General features: G+C 45.1%; 1 long non-coding RNA gene across 1 annotated transcript in view; it reads left to right on the forward strand.

Moving 5' to 3' along the window:
- LOC119400916 (uncharacterized) overlaps positions 1-4722 on the forward strand; it is a 51827-nt gene extending 47105 nt beyond the window's left edge. The window contains exon 3 of the long non-coding RNA XR_005185307.1: positions 4690-4722. This is a non-coding gene — a long non-coding RNA (uncharacterized LOC119400916). The remainder of the gene's footprint in view (positions 1-4689) is intronic.
- The last annotated feature ends 13350 nt before the right edge of the window (positions 4723-18072 follow it).

Consider the following 18072-nt stretch of genomic DNA (forward strand, 5'->3'; position numbering starts at 1 on the left):
CCTTTTCAAGTGCGCTCGAAGGGCTTCTCGACAACCCGACTTTACACGGAACCGACTCGAAAGGCGGCCTTTGATGGCGGATTTCTTCGGTGTAAACGCCTTACTTGGTAAAAGCCTTTGGAAAGAAAACTCGATCGCGGAAGCCAGGGAAGGAAGACTGCCGTAGAGAGCCGCAGGAGCGGGCGGGGGAAAAATGGTCTTTTTCCAATCATTCGAGATCGAGAAAAGAAGATTGGAAAATGTGTGAAGTCATCTCATTTCAAGAGGGACTTTGCCGAGTATGGGTTTGTGCGTACATGCTAATATGTTCCGTACATTGGTCGGCAAAAAATGTGGAGCTCGCTCAGACTTACTCGAAGAAATATGCTGAGAGTTTGAACAGCGCGACTGAACGCGGACAGAGTAAAACACACACACCACACACACACACACACACACACACACACACACACACACACACACACACACACACACACACACACACACACACACACACACACACACACACACACCACACACACACACACACACACACACACACACACACACACACACACACACACACACACACACACACACACACACACACACACACACACACACACACACACACACACACACACACACACACACACACACACACACACACACACACACACACACACACAACACACACACACACACACACACACACACACACACACACACACACACACACACACACACACACACACACACACACACACACACACACACACACACACACACACACACACACACACACACACACACACACACACACACACACACACACACACACACACACACACACACACACACACACACACACACACACACAGAGCCCTGACTTTCAAGTGGAAATGTTTATTTTCATATGCACGTGGCGCATATATATAATTACGCGAGCAGGTGAAAACAAAACAAGGTACAGAAGAAAGACCCAAACGCGCATGCTTTACCGTAATCGGAACCTTTTTCAACCAAACTAGGGTGACGGATCGAGAAATGTCGTTTCCTTGTCGGACAGTGACAAAGATGGCGTGCTGACACACTTACCATTCATTTTTTCTATTTCACAGGCTTCAATAATTTCCCTTGCCAATCTATCTCTTGCCTTGTCGAGAATACTCGTGTTTTCAAACGAAGAAAAACAGCCGCATTGTTTACAGTGAATAGCAACGTGCCCGGAAATTACTTTGGTCACGCTGTATTTGTGCTCCTTCAACCTTTGGTTAACACAACGGCCAGTCTGGCCAATGTTCACACGATCGCAGAACAACGGGACCGAATAAATTGCGTCTTTAACGCAATCCACAAATTTCTCGCTATGCTTAATGGAACAGGCGATATTTGATAATAATAAATAATTTCTGTGTATGGAAAGCACAAGCATTTTTTTCCGAGCGAAATGACGCTTGCCCAACGCAAAGAGCTCAGGAAGTATGTAGTTGGGAACCTGTAGATGACAAGCCTGAAACCCGCGACCGAATAGGTGCTAAAGATACTACTTCTTATTGCATTCGTACGCTCTGTCTTCCCTTACGAGAGATTAAAATATGAGTGCATAAAACAATATGCGTATTAGAAAGCGTGTAGTAACATTAGGCTTTCATTTAAAGCCCAAAAATGTGAGCACATAAAACAATGGGCATATTAAGAAGCGTGTAGTAATTACATTAAAGCTTCTTTTAAAGCCCAAAAGTACGAGCACATCAAACAATAGGCGTATTAGAAAGTGTGTAGTAACATTAAAACTTCTTTTAAAGCCCATATGTATACGTTGGCTTTCACATTCTTATGCATTAGCCGGCGCACCGCCTGAACCATTTCCCGCCGAGATCAATCGAACTGTTCGGTATTATGTGCGAGCTACTTCGAAATTCAGTAGCATTCTTGCTTCGCAATTGGCTCTCTAGAAGATTGATTTGGCTCCGCTCTGACAAGTTGGGGCGCGTTGATTGGTTATCCTTGAGGCAATGAAGTTCGAAGGGGTGCTCTCTTTTCAAGATCTCAATTTCTCGGTGACGAAGAAGACATTTATTTCTACGGAGCCCAGCAATCAGGCCTCGGGGTATAATGTATATACGAGAAGCGTATAAATTAAGTGAGAAAGAGGAAATTCTAAGAAGCATAGGATTCCGATTTCATCGCTGCTTCTAACTCTCGTAATGCTTTAAAAAAGATAAATACGGTTGAATAAAAAATTGCCTCCGTCCCCACGTGGGAGCGGCCCGCGGCGTTGCTCTAAGAGTAGCGTTTCTCAAGACCCAAATAAAGTTCTATGTCTGTTTGTCCAGCAGAATTTCGATGCCATAAATTGGGCTGCCGAAAGTGCTGACGAGTTCTTGCATGCCACAGCATGTTAAAACTCGTGGTTTTCTGGATAGATAACTTTATTTTTAATCATTAGCCCGGAGAGGTTAGCATGGTTCATCGCCTGGCTTGCTACTCCAGGAGTCGTGTGTTGACTATGATATATACAATGGTTCCACATACAAGCAAATAACACGTACAGCGATGCACATAAATATACACAACGGAGCTATTCATAAAGTCTCGTTAAGGTAACAAGCGTTTGCAGCTTGGCGAGCTGGTACGCGTTCATTTCCTAGCAAACTGCGCAGCAGAGGGGACGCAAAGAACGAACGTAAGAAAGAGACAGGCGAGCGCAGACTCGCAACTGATTTATTGAAAAAAGGCCCCCCGTTAGGTTTTTTTTTAAAACTCAAAGAATCCCTTATGCACTCCCCTAAAACCACTGAAAGGCGAAAGCCATCTTTTTTTTTCTTCTCAGTCGATGTACTCATCCTGTCCCGCCACCCTCCGTAAGCTTTCTTTGCCTGTATAACGCGATTTTCCAATGCCTCCAGGATCGGAGGCCCCTCACCTGGTTTTTCACTGCCTCCGTGATCGGCTTACTATTGACTAAGCATGGATGTCATGTTAAGACGTCATCATGTGACGTGACGTGCTGTGACGTCACAGCGGCGACATAGTGACGTCATGATGACGTCGTGAATTTGCCGATTTGTGACGTCATCACGTGACGATGATATTTTTGCATTATTCGTCTCGACGACGCCGACGCGGGACGCCGGTCAATTTTCGCGTTTCATGAGGAACCGAAGGCTTTAGACTATAAATCACTTGTCAGTCTGCGCTCGTCTGTCTCTTTTTTTTTTACGTTCTTCTTTGTGTCCCGTCTGCAGCGCAGTTTGCTAGAATATGAATTTCGTTAAGGTGTATATACAGTCCTCAAAAACACAAACAGCGCTTTTGTACTTCGCATTGTAGCTTTAAATGCCAAGGCACCTTGGGGCTCAGTGAAAAAAGTGTAGCCATCATTTTATTTTTTGGGCTTGAGCACGCTGGTTTTCTTGCTAACTTGTGTTCTTCTAAACTCTTGCCCGCCGTGATAGCTTTGCTAATTATGCGCTGCGCTACTACGCCCGAGGCCGCGGGTTTGGTCTCTGGCTATGGAGGCAGCCTTTCGATGGGGACAAAATTCAACAACAAGGAAGCGGATTGCTGCTCTTACTCAGAATTTTGAGTGTTTCGATTGACATTGGGCCTCGCGTGTCATTGCGCACTGCAGATTGGGAGTCTGTGAAGACTACGACCGCGTCCGTACTTGTCGTTGTGGCGAGGGCGATCGCCGCTTCCTCCGCCGCCTCGTAGCTCCACCCTCTGACGGTGACAGATGACAGCTCCTTTCCTCCTACGTCCGGGCATTAGCCGCATCGACGTAGCGAGCGTCTGGATTTTGCTTGTGTCATTGTTTCAGAACAGCTACATTGAAGCTCTTGTGTCCACGAGAGCCTCCCCGCGTGACTTTTCTTTTATTGTTCCAGGACAATTATTACTGAAACTTCTAGAATGTACGTTCGTGCCACAAAGCTGAGTCCGACAGAAACTTCAATCCAGTCACAATAATTCGACGATTTCTATTTATTGGGCTCGTTGGTACTGGGCTGGTTGGTACAGGATTAAGACGAGAGCAAAGTGCGCTAAACACTGTCTGTCGTTCTTCTCCGTCCCGTGTTTAGCGCTGTTTTCTCTCGTCTTAATGGTGTTCGCGTGCGAGTCGACTGAGGCGGGTCAATAAGGGAGCCTGTGAGTTTCTTATTTCTCCTTATATTTGCGAGTTTTACGACTTGCTTACGAATTTCCATCTCTTCGTTTCCATCTCTGATCACTCCCTCTTTCGTCATTCTTTATCAGTTCACCTATTTCGTGATAGCTCTCCCTAGTCATCCGATCTATTCCCCCTCCCTACGAATTTGTCTCCACGTGTCAAGATGCAAACGTTTTCCAGTGGATTCTTGATTTTTTCTGTGTGTGTGTTATTTCTCTTACTTTTACACTTTCTTGCTAGTACTGTATAATTTTACCACATTCACTATTTGCTTCTTGTGATTTGCTTATTTTTACGTTTCACTTTTGTTGCGTTTCATTGAGTAGAGATGTTTTTTGCTTTAGTCTTGTTCATGTATAAAATAGCACGTTCTTTTTTTTTCTCGTTGTTTTGTATTTTTCATGTTGTAACCCACTCCCCTCTGTAAAGCTTCGGCGATTGAGGGTAACAAAATAAATAAATAAATAAATAAATTAACGGAGTTCTGTGAAAGCTACGAGTGGTGCATACACATTGTCCCATCTCCATTACAGGGCGCCGGAGTCAACGCAAACACAATATCTTCCGCTTGATGTAGAAAAAAGGGAACGAAGCGCAAGAGAGATCGGGCTCAGCGCGTTGCGCCTAATGAACAACAATGGTTTAACGCGTTTGTGTTTCCTGAAGAACAAGAGAAAAAAAAAAAGAACAGACGCCGCAGGATCCACGACAAGGCTGCATTATACCATCCTTAATGACCGTACATGCTACTCACGTAATTCTGATACCCCCCCCCCCCCTTATCCATGCAGCCGCACTTAATGAAGGTCATACCGAAGACGGTTCACTGCGTTACTAGACAACAAGGGATGGTTTGGTACGGCTAGTGTATTTGATATTACAATTTGCGGAATAGAGGAGCCTTGAAACGCTATTTGCGAACAAGCGCAAAGCAGTAAAGAACACAATTCTAAGCACTAGCCGTAACTGATCACTTCCGCGTATAACTGCGTAAGAGTGCGGTAACTTAGGAAGTCAAAATTCCAGCTAAACCTAACAAAGCTTAAAGAAAACCGGGGCTAAAACACGATAGATAGACCGTTACTAAAGCTGTACTTTGCTTTGACATATGTTCAGTTTCGCCAACGTAGCTATGTTTTTGCATCAATAAATTAGTTAATAAGCAATAAAAATTGTTAAAATAATTGTAGGCGACCCTACTCACTGACGTAGCTGTCGGGTAGTGGCGTTCACACTTAGGCGTCCGTGTACCCTGGGGCATTACTACTGGTAACCTTGTTTCATCGCACTGCCGATGCGGATCCCAGAGGCCACGTAGAAAGAAGAATGTGGTGGAGAACTGATCCACGAGGCACTGCAACGATCCAAGCTGCTCCCAACAGAAGCGTCTGCTCTTTCCATCATTAATCATCATTATTTATGTTTACATTTAATTGGCCCTTATCTTGAGCAAACGTGTGATCTGGTATCATATGTACGCAATACAGATCCTAATTAAATACAGACAGAAGCATCGCTTTCGCGCCAGTTTAAATAAAAAAAACATTTTCTGAACGTTCGGAAAACCGGAAGTAAGTCCTCGACCGGTACAAAAACAAGAGCGTCACTCGTTGCTCGGGCCACTAAAAAATTAAGTGAGCGCACGCGCTTTCCAGCTGACGACGCTGACGCATCTCCCATCGGACTGTGGCGACTGTCGTGGCAAGCGATACGGATACGGAGCGGCATCGACTATTTGTGCTTTTTGTGCGAGTTTGATTAAAAACAGTACTTCAAGAAAGCGTTTCAACCTCACGCACTTCGCGGTTTACTTCTGCGTAAGGCCCATAAGTTCAAAGTTTTGAGTAAATCCACAGTGCGATGGTAACCGATCAGGAGGCTTTGAGGAGTCGCTATATTGAGCTGTTGCTCTCTGTTTCTGGCTCCATTGCCAGTATGTCTTGTTCGCTCATTAGTTTATTTGTGCTTTTTGTTTGCCATGTAATGTACATATGTATATCCATCTTTTTGTGACAAATTTGTGTGTGTGTATATATATGTTAGTGAAACATCGATTGTACGTGTTGCCTCCGTCATTTCGTGTTTTGTTTCCATGTAACTGAAGTTTGTTTTGTCATTCTCGTAAACGTATGTCTAGCAAGCAAATGTTACGTTGAATTGTTATTGATGTTAACCGTCTGTGATAATAAATTTTTCTAAACACACATCAATTTGTAGTAGGGATCAGTGCCTCCCACTGCAGAGAACATAATGCCCGGGACGTTCCCAGCTGCTCACAAGAAAAGCGTCTGCTGTTTCAAAGCTCTCATTCAATTAACATTCATCAATCATATTTACAGTAATTGGCACTTATCGTGAGTAAACTTGTGATCTGGTGTCATATGTAACCAGTATAACTCTTCCCTCCAAACATAAACATCGATTTCGCACCAGTAAAAAAATAAAACACATTTTCCGAACATTCGATAACTTGAAGTAAGTACTCCAGTGGAAGTGCTTGGAAGAGCAATAAGAGCGTCAGTCTCTTCTCTTGCCACTAAAAAAAAAATTTGAAGCGGCTTAGCTCGGCTATGCCTGGATATGTGTAGCATTAGCAAAGGTTCAGCTGATTATTCTAAGCTTTCCAGATTATCTAAGATTATTAGCCGTCTTCTGTTCATTCTTGCTACGCTGAACCTCTAATTGCTAGACAACTACTTCGGCATCTGATGAGATAAGCTTCTCGGCTCTTCTGCGCCGTCGAGCAGCATTTGCGCTCTCCTTCTATATGGCGTTACCCATCTGCAAACGCCAGTCAGAGGCGCTATCAAGCGGCCCCAGCGCAGTGTCAGACGGCGACTGCACAGACCAGCAGCGGTGAGCCGCGCGTGGCGGTGGCGGAGTCTTCGCGCGCGCCGGCGCCAGCCTGTCTGCCGCGCCTACGACGCCACTCCTCCCGAGCGCGCAGACCAGCAGCGGCGAGCCGCGCGCGGCGGTGTCGTAGAGCGCGTGAGGTGCCAGCTCAGGTGACCCAGCTGTGTGACATCACTGATCCTCGCGCATGCGCAGCACGGCTCATGTCGCTCCACGCGAAATCGGCTCCGGCTAGGCAAGTGTGGCAACGCTACAAAAATTTCACCATCTCCCGCTAACGGGGACCATGAGGCGACGCATAGCCGGAGCACTTGCACGATCGCGTTCCGTTGGCGTTCGTTGGGCATGCTACCGACCTCGGGCGTGCTACCGACCTCGAGTCGTGGAACGCGAAGTGAAACGCTACGCGCGTCGTGTCTTCCCTCTCGCCTGGCCGTTAATTCTCACAAGGCGAGCGGGGAACGCGGTCGACAGGCGCGCGGGAGGGGGGGAGCGTGGGAGAGGAGAGGAGGGGGAGGTGGGTGTGCATGCTCAGTAAGGGTGGTCACGCCGCACACCACCACCACCACCACCGGATTGAACTCCGCCATAAGATGCTTTGCATCTAAAAATTACGTGAGCGCGCGCACCTTCCACCTGACGACGCGGACACATCTTTCCCATTGGACTGTGTCGACTGTTACAGGAGGGGATAGCGGAGACGATGCTTCATCGATTATTTGTGCTGTTTGCGGCGTTCGATTAAAAAGAGTACATTACGAAAGAAATTGTACCTCACGCACTTCGCGGTTCACTTCTGCGTAAGGTTTATAAATTCAAAGTTTCGAGGAAACCCATCGTACGATAGTAACCGCTGAGGGGGTTTTGAGAAATCGGAATACCGAGCTGTTGCATTCAGTTTCCGGCTCCATTGGCAGTGCGCAGTGCTTGCTTTCGTAGAAAACGTCATGTTAAATTGTAATCGATGTTAACCGTCTGTGACACAATAAACTTTTGTAAACACCAGGTTTGCTTCCATGTAACTGAAGTTTGTTTTGTCATTCTCGTAAACGTATGTCTGGCAAGGAAATGTTACGTTGAATTGTTATTGATGTTAATCGTCTGTGACAATCGATTTTTCTAAACACAATCAATTCGTAAACGAGACTAAGTGATAAATAATCACCTTACATGAACGATCGTATGTCAAAACGTTTCATGGGAACAGCTTACTGCGCTTCCATAGTCGACAATGGAATACTCAAAATCCGGAACATATTGATATTAAACACAGTACAGTAGTAAGTGCTCAAAATCATGTCCACTGTTTTTCGAAGCACGTATAGTGTGTCATACACGCGCAAGTATGTCAGAGATACAAATTTGTAAAACCTCTACAGCTGTAGAAGTATCCGTAGCCACTTGCGGTTGAATGGATGGATGCTATGAGCTTTCCCTTCGTAACGGGGCGGTAATCTGTGCGCCACCAAGCTAGAAAAAGAAAACGTTTTTTTTTTTAAGTCGGCCTAACGCCTTGCCTACTTCAATCAAATCGATTTTCCTACAGAAGAAAATAGGACATCAATTCGCCGACCAGGTTGTGCCCCTTACGGCGAAATTACTTGATTTGTCCCACCATCTGTTTTTGTCATTTATTCCTAAAATTCCGCCACTATTCCTCTCAGCGTCTTTTATCTCTATCGCGGACGTGTTTACGTCTTCAGTGTTGTACGTAAAACCCAAGGCTTTGTGTAGGCTAGTGCCCAAACGTACACACGGGTGGATATCTCCACATACAATTAAAACATGCTCCGTCGTTTCCTTAGCTTACCCACAGCATGTACATTTTTCTTCTTCTTTACTGCATGTCGGTTTATAAAAACGTATCATAGGGCAACCCGACCTCGCTTCATAGCGTAAAGCGGTTCCTCTTGAATTATAATAAAATGCACCGCTGCACAGAATAGACCCGACGTGTAGCTTTTATATGCCACAAGGACTAACCAGGCAAGATTAAACGTGCATTCACCGGCTCACATTCGACGCTCTCTACACGAAATACCTCAAGCACAAGATCAGGTGGTCGGATTCGCCCACGTGCCCCACATATAATACTCGGGAAGACTTAAAACACGTCCTCTGCGACTGCTCCCGTTACGACGCAGAGCGACAGATTCTGAAGGCAGCACTTCAAATGCAACACGGCTCGAGCTTGCAGCTGCGGCATCTTCTCGGCCCTTGACAAGACAGCGGTTGTGCGATGTGTAACGCAAAAGCCCTGTGGTTGTTTTTTACGAACACTCTACTTAACGAGAGTTTGTGAATGACTAATTTGTGTATATGTGCGTGTTTGTCACTGTACGTAGTATTTTTGTGTGAATGTGATCACGGTGTATGTGTCATAGTCATCACCCGACAGCTGGAGTAGCAAGCGAAGCGATAAACCAGGCTTAAATCTCCGGAAATTTCAGTAACGGTGATCATCTCTCTATTTCTCTCGTCTTTGACCTTTCGGTGGAATATAATGGGGCGGTGACCTGTGCGGCACCAAGTTAAAAAAAATTGTTTGCTTTGAGTCGGCCTAATGCCTTGTGTAATTCAATAAAACGATCTGATAGTAAAAAAAGGACCATAATTTCACAGCCCAATTCTCCATCTCTTACGGCAGACTGACCTTATTTTTCTCACTCTTTACATCCTGCAATCCAGTGGGAGAGCTTTACGCGGTCACGTGGGCAACGATCGCATGTCGCTTTGTGTGTGGCGCAACCGCGCGTGCGCGCATCTCTGGGAGATGGAGTGACATGTCGGGTCACGTGACGCCTAGAAATGCGGTGTAACGTACCGAAGGCTGATAAACCTTTTCAAACCGAGAATGTTTGTATTGGCCTCTCGTAAATGTTATTGATGGATTGATTGAACTGCAGCGCACCATTATCGCACCATGTTGCCTACAGCGTTTCATGGGCACTTTACCGCCACGGCAGCGCTCGGCCAACAGCATTCGTTTGCGCCGTCATCCGAAGAAAGCAGGAGGCCCGGATGCCGGCCACCGTCAAAACACTGTGCCACTCTGCTAAAAAAAAGCGTTGTTTAAAGCATTTCAAAGTAATAATGACATTAATACAGTCTTTTGTTAAGCTCAGATCATAGCCTAAAAAATATAGGAGGCTATGCTGGGATTCACAGCATCGCCGTGAATTTCGGGCTGAGTACTGCTTGTGACACCCCGTAGCCGAAAACAAATCAGCGAACTGACAAAGCTTTTGGTTCGCACGGGCTGGTTGTCGTACTGAGGCATAGGCACATGCCAACTTGTGCGGCGTGGGTCGCAATAACTTTGATGGGTGAGAGAACGAATACAGAGAGAGAGAGAGAGGTAAAGGGGTAGAAATAACGAGAAAGAGAGAAAGAAAGACAAGAAGGACAGGAAAAGATGGAATAGACAGAGAAAGAAATAGACAGAGATAGAAAGAGATAAAAAAGAAAGAGACACAAAAAAGAAATACTAGACAGAGAGAGCTTATCTTGTTATGCTTGGAGAGGGAGCCTTTTGTGGGGGACGTTGGTGTAGTGCAGAGGTCTCAGACACGCAGCCCGCTGGTCTTTCGCTAGCGGCCTGCAAGCCGCACATGACTCTCTTCGTCGCATGCCTTTCTCTTTTATATTTTCCTAATAAGTATGTTTGTGAGCTACTCAGACATACCTGGTGTCCAGAATTCTTTTAGTGAACCACCCCCTGCGGTCACCATGTGTAGAAACACAATCACGGAGCAAAAACTACGTATTTCAGAACCGGCGTGCAAATTGTAGTTATTTTGGAGATTGGTATCAATATGTTTCTCGTATCCTGACGCCAAGTGCCCTTATGAAATGACCCATATATGAAATATAGGAAAGGTCTTCTTTCTAATGGCAACTTTAGATGATATCTTGTTCAAGCTTACGCCCCCCTTCCCCCCCCCCCCCCCCCCATCACAGCCTCGCACCTTGCGTGACTAAATTTCATCACTGCGGCCCACTAGACGAGGTGAGTTTGAGACCTCTGGTGTAATGAATGCTCCACAGGCTAATCAGCACGGAAGCGTAAAAAAAGGAGCCTGGATGTTACTGCAGCTTTCAAGATAGATTCCGTAGAAATAAGCTCTTAAGAGGCCGATGCTCGCGTTACACAGAAAAAAATTGTAGTTTCGCTGCAAGGGCGAAGCAACGAAAGCGATATAAAAAAAATTGAATGTTATACCAAGTAACGCTAGCAGCTAACTCTTTTGGAGCCGATTTCACGTAACTCAACAAAACGCTTGTTTAAGAAAATACCGCCTCCCCAGCTACCGAAGCGATTTTCGTGCTGTCAGTCTTCTAAACCCGAAATAAGCGTCGAGAGCACGCCAAGTTTACGGGCCGTTTCCTGATGTCTGTCCAGATAGCACGCGCGCCAGCCCTCAGCGACGCAGCCCCCCCCCTCCTCCCCCCTTCACTCCGACGCTCCTTCGCCCGGCGAAAGACGGCCGGAGCGTTTGAACTCTGTTTGAGGGGTCATCGACTGTAGTCCTCGCACGCGGTGCGAAGTTGTCGCGTACACCCTTCGTGCGACGGAGAGAAAAAAAAAATTAGTGGCGTCATCACGACGTCATTACGCTACATAATGAAGTCTTCACATGGCATCGTTGATTAGTCAAAGGGGGGTCAATCACGGACGCAGTGCAAGGCCAGATGAGGTGCAGAAAGTTTGCAATGCCTGCGATCCCGGAGGCAATTGAAAACCCCGTAGAGATCAGAAAGCCTTCGTGGAAGATGGGGCGGTTGGGGTGAATAGAATCGATTACGAAGAAAAAGAAGATACGGCTTTCGCGAGCCGTCTCAGACAAATGCATAAGGCACGCTGTGATTTTGTGATAACGAGCTTTGTGTTCTTCGTTACCATTTATAAGGGGACTTGAATATGACGATTGAATACTCTGCATACTGACTGCCGGTCTTGCTGCTTTATTTTTCTCCATTTTTCATATTTTATGCCCCATCCAGAGCAGCGGAATATAAGCAATAGTCGCTAACACAGCTGGTATCGTGCCAAAAAAAAAGGAAAGAAAAAGACCGGTCATTACTCTGCCGCTAATGTACCGCACGCACCGCCGCAGCGTATGACACGAAAGAGGCGGTACGCTGTCGATGCGGCGGAACATCCCTATCGCGGTAATGCTAAAACCAGAAGTACGTCGCGGTCGCAGTTATCGCCACAACGGAGGAAAACCCCGTTATCTGCAGGCCGCAGCAGCTCTGAGTGTGGTTTTTGTTTGTTTAGTTCTTGATTTTCATTTCTTTTTAAATAGTGGCAAAGCTCAGACCATGAACAGCGAGATATATGCTCCTCGGCAGCCATGAAAACGAGTCAAACGTCCTCGATCTGAGAACGGGGACACCTAAGGACGGTCCTTTTTTTCTTTTTTTTTTCTTCAGAGCGCACTGGGGATCTCCAGCTTTCATTTTTCGTTTCAATGTATTTACTAAATTTTGAGCTACGATAAACTACATCATTTTTCTCGACATTCGAATCGCCTGCGGGACCCGGAGGATATTTTAAAAGAATGAGATTCCCATAAATTTAGGTACCTACATTGATGTTTTGAAATCCTTAATCTGCCACCACTGCACTGTTACTTCATGTCTACCAATTGTGCTGCATTTTTGTAATACCGTTTGTACTACCAATTGCACTGTCTTATGTTACGCTTTTCTATTTCAAACATGTATGCTGTATTTTTTTTTTGTATCGTGTAATAATGGCCATGGCGTTATTGGTGCTCCTGCCATCCCTGCCCGCCATTTATTTAATACCGTGAAAATGATCTTTAAGGGACAATAAATGATCATGATTATTATGATGTAGAGTAACTCGCCTATTTGTGAAGTGTGAAGTTGATGTGCTTGATTGTTAACGCGATGAGCGTTCTTTGCATCTGCACATATTCTGTCCACCTGCTAGGGTCTCAGTAAAGGCTAGCAGTATTGTAGATAAATCAATACATAAATCAATGTTACGTAGTCTGAGGCAGGAAATTGGGAAAAAGATATTCTATGCGACAGAGGCGAAAAATTCTAATGCTATGCAGACTTCACATAATCGGGAATTTGCAAAGACGTTCAAATCATCTGTCTGAATGTCATTTCGATTGCAAATGATCCACCAATATTTCTGATGTCATCTCATTTAAGTTCGCAGCACATTAGGGGCCCCGCTTGTCGTTGATCCTCTGTCTCATGTGGCATGGTCAAGCATTGGTCAATATGATGCATGACCATGCGACATAGCCAGTGCTAAAACAAGGTTAACAATGCTCAAACCCAGTGCAAAATAAACTAACAAGTTGTAAAATAATAAACACTACGGAAATAACCAAGAATTAATCGCAATAGTTTCCTTTAAATTGCGAAAATCACTTACGCGATATCCGACTGATACCCGCACCGCGCAACAGAGGGCGCCATCGCCTCGGCAAGCGTGCGATTGTCAAGGAAATCGCTAGATTGCCCGTGCTGCGCGCTTCCCCAGGTTTCACGGTAGTGGAGCTGGATTAAGCGCAGGATTCAGAACTAGACCAACACCTACACAAGAATGACGTTAGCGCAGATTTTTTTTTTCTGTTTTGTCTGAGCCAGTCTGTTCCGAAACTAAGGGCCGTTATGGAGTCTGGACACAGCGTGAAGATCATTTACATGAAGTTCGAGAATCATAAAACCCATTTGTAAGGCCGCCACCAGGAAAGGGTGCGCCTTCTTGCTTTTATTGCGTAGTAGTTTGAATCAGAGAAAGGTGGAAGCCTGAATTGATGAAAAATCCTTCGAACACGAGGTGTGGCTGGCGCCAATGTTTCGATGAGGGCGAACGACCCCCCTCCCCGCCCCTTTAACAACGTCAATGACATCTGGAATAAATTTTCGAAATGTGGGATGTTACTCCAATTCACATTACTGACTCGTCCCTCAGAGTACTATCATGGTCTCACACAGTGCTCGGATACAAGGTTTATTCTACAAAGGCGCTCACTCTGAAAATGAGGACAGAGATCTCTGGACTGTATTATGAGCATGGAAGGACCACATTTCGAATGCCCAAAAGCTTCCACACACATGCAAAGTCCGTGTACGGGAAAGGCGTGTTCTTAAACAAATCGCGGCCGCCTCTTTTAAGAACAGCCTCCGAGGGTATTCTATCGCAAATGATTTCCTAAAGTGGGTTCTGGCTGATGAAAGGCTTATTCATTTACATTTTGAACGATCGTGATATTTTTCAAAGAAAAATAACTCTGAATAACGTACCGGACAAAGCAATACAAAATGTTCTGAAGCTCTTTAGACGTCCTGTTCATTATTTCTGGCCTGTGATTCCTTGTTGGCGAAAATGTGCCCCATAAGTATAGTCGCAAGAGTTTTTATTCTAGCGCTTGACTCATACTACCCAAATGAGAGGCAGTAAGTGATAAAGGGATTAAACAACAACAAAAAATACAGTTCTTAGAAACACATTACTCCCAAAACAGGCGTTCTCTTGTTTTCGTTTCTTTTTCCTACATTTGCAAACCGGTTTATTATTGCCTTGAGATAGTTATCGATTTCTCTAAGGGTAGTTCTGGTCATGCGATTGCCTGCACTTTAAAAATCGGCCGGCAGTCTAGACGAGCTTAACTTCGCAGTGGAAAGAACGACTGGCCAAGGAAAGAAATTTACGTATGTGCCGCCCGTCGATAAGGGCTGCCCTTACTTTTCGCACCAAATTATCCCAGGCATCATTTTGCACTTGATGGGCGCAGTAATTTATTTTAAAATGCAAGGAAGTTTTTTCTTTTTTCTTCCTCTTTGTGTTGTGCTCCCCAGTACTTTGTGGCGTGCGCAAATGGTGTGCAATTTTTCAACTCGGTACAACTCGCACACTACAGATACCAGGTCGAAGCAGAACTTTTAGCTCCCAGGCAAGTTACACAACTGCTTAAATTTCTTTCAGGAAGAGTAACATAGATTTAAAAAAATTTAGAATTGTGTAATTAGCTTGCTAATTTACTTCAGTAAATTAGTAAATTGGGTTGAAAATTGGGCAAGCCACACTACTCACTACTTGTCCACTATTAAGGAAGAATGGTTCGATTAATCAGTGGCTTCAAGAATACTGACGCAATTGTGTTTTATTTTAAGATGGTAATAAATAGAAAAAAGGTAATTGCACAGCGTGAAATTATGATATCAAGGCTTCTCCTGAGGTGAAGTGCGAGTAAGGACCTCTTATTTTTTTCAAGTATTTTGCATGGCGAGTCTTTGTCTTGATCAACGCAGAATAGCCCACACTGTTTTAAATAATTAGTGAATCAATAACCACTGCGCACATAATTTGCGCTTTAACTTACTAGTGGTACAATTAGTCTGCAATGTACTCATAAATTGTGTTAATGGTTCCTATTGTCAGCGTAGTATTTGGTGAAAAGAAAAATAAACGAACGCTAGAATCTCCAGCACTTATTTTATAGAGGGCTCAAGCTGCAATTATTATTCTTCAAAATATTAGAGATTTGGAAGCCACGGCTTTGCATACTTGTGACAGGTCTTCGGAGTGGCTTGTCGTTTATGATATTCGAGAAATACTAGGCTATTTTCATTCAAAACACATAATGTGCGATTTTCTTATGACCGTATACGAATGTTATTACCCGAAATATTGTATTCGCAAGCCATTCTGTTTTCGTAGAGCGTTTTTTTAATTATATGATGTTTAGGAGATGTTGGCGCTTTTGTAGAGCGCCGGGTACTCCTTTTAACAAACATTACGATACGAGAAAATATTTTACATCATGATGGGAGCACTTCCGCAGCTGTATCCCGTTACAAAAAAATAAATAAATAAAAACACTTACCAATAAAATTACGTACGCCCGGCAGCAAAATTTTACGGGACGCGGGCTCCACTGTAAATGAAAAATTCTGATCTCTTAATGAATAACGCTTCTAATCCAGAGGGTAACTGCAAACTACTACAGGCTGTAACATTTGAGTGGAGTCTATGTCCCCAGACAAAGCGAGAATATAGTTTTTTTTCCCTGAAATTTCGTGTCCTGAGAACTATTGCTGGTGGGTGCAGGTTATTGATACGAAATTTTACAACCGTAGCTTTAACAGGGACGCGAACAACGTAACTTCAGCTAATGTAAAATGCAGCAACTTTTGAAAAAGAAGCCGCATATGCTGTTCTTGTCAATTTTGCAGCCTCTTCTAGAATACCCATCTAAGGTACAGCGAGACTGCAATGCAGAAACATGAAGAAAAGCAGCTGCGAATGCCGTTATTGTGTTTTTCACGACTTCTTCTAGAATACCTATCTAAAGTACTGTTATTAGGTTTCCGTCATTCGTAGCCGTAAGCGCAGCTTTGCAAATTTCTTCGGTAAGTTTCGTTCATTTACAGTTTTCCTTCTTCGACAAAGGGCCGCACCGGCTAAGCCTGAAATGTGCCAGCGCACGCCTAGCCCATCGTTATACTGGTTTTCTTAAAGCCGGCATCGCTTTAAATAACACCGTTTCTCTCGTTCAGCTTTAACTAAAAGTCGTTTATGGGTCCCGTTTGATCATGACCCACTTATCGTCAAGTTTGGTGAGTGGCGAAGAGCAGACGGTCGCATCAGAAGGTTCCAGACGATTCGGTTAAGGAGGCGTGAAACTGGCGCCCGTGTCGGCGCCGGAATGGAGGTCTTTTTCTCAGAAAAAAACATGGATGATCCCTCCGTCATAGGAATCGGTATAACACGAAAGTGAAACGTGTCTTCACAGAAGTAGTGCTTATTGTGTAGTGATATATGAGAGCTTGTACAATGTTTATTCGTGTTTGGCAGCTCTAGCACCGTTTGACGTGGATGCACCCATGTTGACAGCATGTCTCTATCGCGACGACTAACGCCCATGATCATTATTAAACCGTTGTGGTAGCTGACGGTGTGAACATATATTTGGACACAGCGAATCGTGAATCCCGCGTAAGGATGATATCAACAAGCTCATAATCAACACTGGTACCTGGTATGCACTTCCTCAAAGCGTCTTCAATTAAGGAGAGAAACGGCACGGTGTGCGCTTTCTAGTAATGGGTAGCCGACGCCTGTGCTCATGCATACATAACACACACTGCGCTTCAGCAACACGGCCGGGAGGTAGAGGTTCGTAGCCTGAGCCGCAAACGCGTGCGTCCCGCTGGCCTCTGTCTCGCAGGCGCGGCACTCGCTCCACCAAGGCACGACATTCGCCCGTCGAAATCGCGTCCTTTCTGCAACGCATATTGCAGCAGTTTTGTTAGTCGGTGCTCTTGCAATTGAAGCAGTCGGCCGCGTAGAAATCCCGTTGGTGCACGTGGAAACTGCACTACTCCGATGAGCCGACGCACGCTAACACGAAGCCAAAGGCAAAGAGCGTAACTGCGTCAAGGGCACCTCGGCGACGCCAGCGCGGCCAGTCTACCTCTCTGGTATCGAGACGCTTTAACCATTACCTCCGATATCGCGTGCAATCTCGGAGTAAGCGCTAGTAAGTGTCGATCGTGAAGCATTACTTCTTTTCACATCTCACAGACGGCAGCACCGCCCCGCTCCCGCCGCGAAAGAGAATGTGTGAAAGATATAAGGCGCGTTCGCGCCGTGTCTAGCATCTCCCGAGTTAGCTTACTCGGTAGGGTATCGGGCGCTTGCCGTCGCGGCCGCAACGTCGTGGGTTCGATTCCCAGCGGGGTATCTTCTTGGTTTTTTTCTTTCTCACCTGTTGGCGTCCATTTTAACAACGTCATATCCGTGACGGATGTACTTGTTGGACCCCGGCATAAAACACTTTCGTGTTAAAAACGATTTTGTATAAGTGAACGCCATTTTTCTCGCACAAAGTGTTTTATGCTGGTCAATTTGTCGGTACCTGAGAGATGTAGCAAGAAGTCTTAGCTGGGCAACTTTTGGGACAATGAGTGCAATAATTTTTGTCCCGGTAACTCATTCGTTTGAAACCCACTTTCATTTAAGAATATTAGAATAATGAGTGAAATTATTGTGTTGGGGTAAGCTGACA

The sequence above is a fragment of the Rhipicephalus sanguineus genome, chromosome 7, assembly GCF_013339695.2.
Source record: "Rhipicephalus sanguineus isolate Rsan-2018 chromosome 7, BIME_Rsan_1.4, whole genome shotgun sequence".
NCBI classification, from domain to species: Eukaryota; Metazoa; Arthropoda; class Arachnida; order Ixodida; family Ixodidae; genus Rhipicephalus; species Rhipicephalus sanguineus.